We start from the raw sequence: 5,875 nt of genomic DNA, 5'->3' as shown, positions 1-5,875 counted from the left end.
TTTCTTTTGCTGTTCTTGTATTGCTGCTATCAAATCTGCTAAGCTGTAGTTTGTTTTGCCACTTCTCGTTTCCATCTTCTTTTTCTTTTTTTCAGTCCCACTCTCTGACACCAATTTGTTACATCTCTGGTCGTTTGTTAATTTCCTGTATAAATTCTTCCCGAGGAACTTCAGCGATACAAGTACTTTCTTAAATAAAACTAGTTTATTCTTTCTCAATACAACTTTGCAATACACAGAATTTCCACAGTCACTTTAACTTAAACACACGCTATAATTCACAACGATTCACGCACTTTACTTATGGTCACTACCACTCGCTTGACTCAATTATCTGTCTCTATATCTGTCTTTATGCAATTATATCTCCGCTTTATTTGCCGGGCTTATATACTAAAATAGAGGGTGCCTGGAAAAGACTGGAGTTGCCAGGAACAGTCATGATCTTTCTAGAAACTCCAGCGCACATGCTTCCAGCGTCGGGTGACTTCTGCTGTCCTAACAGTATATAATGTCTATTCTGTCTGAGAAGATATTGCAGTACCATAAGGTATCCAGGTTAAAATGATTAGTAACTGTAATATATTTTGCTGGCTGAGTTGATGTTGTCTGAATATTATAGTCGACCAATGTTGTGAGAAAACAAAGGTCACGAGGTGATGCTGTTGATTGGACAAAGAAACTGAATTTATCCGTTGAATTCAGGTACACTTTTTCAGTTTAGTTTATACCTGGAATTCTTCGAGTAAAGAACTACTTTAAGATCATAGTTTTTAGTCTGAAAGAAGTTATTCATGAGAGAAAGAAAAATGTGGAGCTAATTACTCTGTATTTTTGTGTGTGCAAGTATGTACGCTACATTTTCTTTTTGCTTGTTCTATAGTAAATATTGTGTTCATTTTGTCAATCTTATCTAGCCTCATCATTTCAAACACCTTAGGAAAATTCAGTCAAGTTACCAGATTCAGACTACTCTACTTATTTCCTGAGCGAATCTACTGTTATTAGCTGGCCTAACTATTTAATACTTGTTGAGGAATCAGTTTCTACCTGAAAATATCACATATCAAACTGATTAGACATATAAAATGGAACTCTATGATCAAGGGCATAAAAATTTAAAGACTAAGACAAAAAACTCTTTTTTTTTAAACAGACTTTTACAACACATTTTGGACATCTTGTAACCTGTTTGTTTGTTTTCAGATATTTGTCCAAAGCTACTCCAGGACTAGCCATCTACATTTTTGAGCTGATAAATTAGAGAGAAGGTAGCTAGTCAATAGCTCCCACCATCAATTCTTGGCCTACTTTTGTCTATACGAATATTGGGATTTGACTGTCACCCTCATAATTCATTAAGGCCCCAAAGCGTGATGTGCAATTTTCTTTTTTTTTGTGGTAACAGGGTGCGAATAAGAAAGCCTCAACTGTATAAACTGGAATGCTATCCGCAGGGCCATTCTCGGCCTATCTCGCAGCCTAAACCTGTACAAATACTGAATCCAATTTTATAAGTTTTTATGTGGAAAAGAGACACTATTTAAAATGTCTGTACAAAGTTTCATCCAGTTTGGGGTAAGTATTTTCAGTTTGAAGATTGTACATCACTGAAGAGCCTCTTTAGAACTGGTTACTCTAGGAATCTGAAGGGAGAAGAATACATGAACTCTAAGACCTTCTATTATGTTCAGTAACATACATACAACATTAACTAAGTTATCAATTAAGTTAACACGATAAATTCTCTCGATCATAATCTGTGTAACTGTATTAACAATTCTCCTAAGATATCTTTCAGTAGTTCCACTATAAGCGTTATTAAATCGATTATTTCTTTAGTACAGTTAGTATTCTTTACTTTTCTCTCTATATTTGTTTGTTTCAAGTTAAACACAAAGCTACACAATGGGCTAACTGTGCTCTGGCCACAACAGGTATCAAAACCCAGTTTCTAGCGTTGTAAGACCGCAGACGTTCCGCTGTGTCACTGGTGTGTGGGCGGGGGCTTTCTCTCTTTATACCTTATTGAACCTTAAGTGAAACACTGTTAGACTAGATCAGAAATAGCATACTTACAAGGAGTTTGTGCGGTGAACTTTTTTTTTTGGATTCTGGATTACTGTTATTTTCTTGTGGAGTCGGATCATGTCCTTGGAGCAATTTGATAAGCGAAGAGAAGTCGATGTTTGGAGTCGGAAACACGGAATTATATGCACACTTTCACTGTTGTTTCTTTCCGATAGTTCAAGAAGTTTAGAAGATATACTTTCAAAAGTAGTTTTTTAACTCGATTGGTACAAGTGGGATCTTCAAGCAACAAGTGGACTATTCCATCAGACTGTAACCAAAATCCACTTTGTTATTGGTCCTTACAGAACTTATTTCTGTCCCTTATCTAATACCTATGGCGAAATCATCCAAGACAATTAACTTAGGATGTATAGAGCCAAACTATGTAACTCCAGTCTCTTCACTGGGAGTAGTTCACCCTTGTCTTTCATAGCCGTCCCGTTAACTGCTTTTTTTGTTGTTTGACATTGGTTCGTTTCGTCGTGTGTTTTATCTAACTATTGGGTTTTTCCTCAACATACCACGTCTGTCTGACGCGAAAATTGGTAGCTGTGAATTCTTGCATCTCTGAGGTCATGACTGGAATATCCCAGGCTAACTCCTGTGATGGGCTTCAAGCCTGTATCTTCCTTATTTGGTATTGTAGCTCATTGGTGTCCACGTTTTTCTTATAAAATTTTCGATCTGCTGCTTTCTCCGTATTATACACTATATACATTTAAAAAAAGGTACTTCTCGAAAACCTTTAAATATGTATATAATTAGTGCTTGTATTCCACAAATACTTTACTGAAATATTTTCAAGTTGTGTTTGTTTGTTTATTTTAGTGCAAAGCCACATTGGGCTATCTGCTTTGTCTACTGCGGGGAATCGAACCCCGGATATTAGCTTTGTAATTCCGTCGTAAACACACTGCTGATCCACCAGGGGACATTTTCGAATTTTTTTTGAAGATGTTGGTATTTCATGACTCCTAGATGTCACTACTAACGAGAAAAACATAGTGATTTAGATTGATTTTGTGTTATAAATGGCATAAATAATAATTGTTACTCCTTACGCACTTACTACATCAAAATCTGTGTATATGTATATATTTGTTAGTTGCTGACAAAGAATGTGACCGAAATGGGTTATTATGGCATCTTACTTCTGTTTGTGATTATTTTAATTTTCATGATATTATTCGAGTTGGAATAGACTAACTTTTTTGTGGCTTCATGTACTACAAATATACATTAGTTAATATTTAACGTTTGGATAGGTATGTATATATGTTAGAATACGTGTTTTACCATACTATATATATATCCGTTTGTGTACACATAATTATACCGGACTCAAGTGATGAAGTTGGCTCACAAGTCGATTGTGGGTGGACACTTAGGAGCAAAGAAGAGGGCAGACAGAATCGTTAGCAGCTTCCATTGCTCAGAAGTCATTGGAGATGTGACCAGATTCTACAGGTCATGTGATATCTGCCAAAGTACAATACCTAGTGGGAAGGTAGTCAAGGTGCCACTGGGTGAGATGCCTCACATAGAAAAGGCATTAAGCAGGGTAGCTGTGGACGTGATTGGACCACTAGCACCTGTTTCTGACAAAGACAACTGGTACATGCTGATAGTAGTCGAATATGCGATATGTTACCAAAAAGCCATAGCATTGCTGAAGATAGAGAAAAAAATAGCAGAAGTATTCCTGGAAGTGTTCTGCAGAGTATGCTTCCCAAAAGAAGTCCTGAGTGACAAAGAGACCCAGTTTACCTCAGAATTGATGCAAGAGGTGTGCAGACTCATCAGTACTAGGCAACTCTTTACCACCTCGTACAAATACAGATGTAATGGACTTTGTGAGAAAGTCAATAGAATCTCAAAGAGTATGCTGAAGAAGATGTGCCAATAGAAACAACATGACTGAGACAGGTACCTGCAGACAGTATTATTTGCTTACTGAGAAGTCCCATAAGCAAGAACAGAATTTTCACATTTCGAATTATTGTATGGAAGAACAGTACGTGGTCCAATGCAGATATTGAAAGAGCTGTGGATAGGAGAAGAAGAGTCAAAAGTGAGGAATACATACAAGTAAGTGTTAGACCACAGAAACTGACTGGAGGAAACCTGTCAACTCACTTGAGAGAGCTTGTATGCAGCTCAAGGCAGTCAGAAGCACTTCTATGACAAGAAGGCCAAATATCAATATTTCAAGGTTAGGTTATGGTTCTGCTACTTATAGATAACAACAAACTCACCCTAGAGTGGAAAGGACCTTTTGAGATGCAGAAAATGGTCAACAGAATGGACTATAAGGTGAAAGTGGACAAGAATAGAAAGATCTATCACGTCAATCTATTGAAGAGGTACTTCGAGAGGGAAGAAACCATAATGAGTGCAGCTATTGAGGCACAGATGGACATGGTAGATGTAGTTGTCATAGACGCAGAACCAGAAGACAGTGAGTTTGTCATAAAAGGTGTAGACCTACTACACCTAAAACCACTGGGTGGAGATGAGACATACTAAGATGTCAACATCAGTGAAGAACTGACTGACAAGCACAAAAAAGAGCTACAAAATCTATAATGTAAGTATGCAGATATCTTCACAGATAGACCAGGCAAGACAGATCTTGTGCAACATAAAATCGAGACTATGAACAGGGATCCTGTCAAAGTGAAGCCCTACCAGATGGCCTATGTGATGAGAAACCTGATTAAGTAAGAAGTCGAGGTAATGTTTAAAAGCTGGAATCATTGAGCCTTTGAATTCAGCCTGCTGTTCGCCAGTGGTAATCTTGACGAAGAGGAATTGCCCAAACTGTTTCTGCATAGATTTATGGAATATGAACCTCGTGACGAAGTGCGACTCCAAACCTATGGGCAACCCAGAGACTATCATGGCGAAACTAGATGGGGCTAAGTTCTTTTCCAAGATCGACCTCAGTAAAGGTTATTGGCAGATCCTGATGGAGACAGAATCCAAAGAGCAGACAGCCTCTTTGACAACAGATGTGTGTTACAGTTTAAGAGGATGCCATCTGGGTTAATCAACTCAGCAGCAACATCCAATCACATGATTAGGAAGATGTTGCACACAATCACCAACATCGAACATTATGTAGACGACATTATGACGCACACATCCAGATGGGAAGACCATCTGAAGGAACTCAGAGAGCTGTTTGAACGAATGAGAGCAGCAGGCCTGACAATCAGACCATCTAAGTGCTACATTGGTTATTCTGTACTGGACTTTGTTGGACACAAGGTGGGCAACCAACAGATTGTCATGGAAGAAGAGAAGCTAACCCACATATAAGATGCACCAGCTCCAACGACCAAACAGCAACTCAGATCTTTTCTGGGGTGAGTGGGATACTACAAGAACTTCATCTCAAACTACACTGAAGTTGCTGAACCAGAAAACAAGAAAAGCTTACCCAACAAAGTAATGTGTGAACAACCACAGCGGATGGTATTCCAGAAGTTAAAGAATGTGTTAGGAAATTTGCCAATCCTTAGAGTGTCAGACTTCAACAAACTGTTTATCATTCAGGCCAATGCTTCAGACATTGGAATTGGGGCAGTACTCCTATAAGAACATGAAGATGGACTGTTTCCAGTAATGTATATAAGTAAAAAGCTGTTGAGTAGTGAGAAGAACTACTCTGTGATTGAACAAGAATGTTTGGCCATCATATTTGCAATCCATAAGTTCCAGAACAACCTCTATGGGAAGGAGTTCATCATCCAGATGGACTATCATCCCCTTGCATACATCCAGAGGTGCAAAATCAACA

The sequence above is a fragment of the Limulus polyphemus genome, unplaced genomic scaffold (genome assembly GCF_000517525.1).
Source record: "Limulus polyphemus unplaced genomic scaffold, Limulus_polyphemus-2.1.2 Scaffold168, whole genome shotgun sequence".
NCBI lineage: Eukaryota > Metazoa > Arthropoda > Merostomata > Xiphosura > Limulidae > Limulus > Limulus polyphemus.
Note: the sequence above shows the minus strand (reverse complement) of the source record.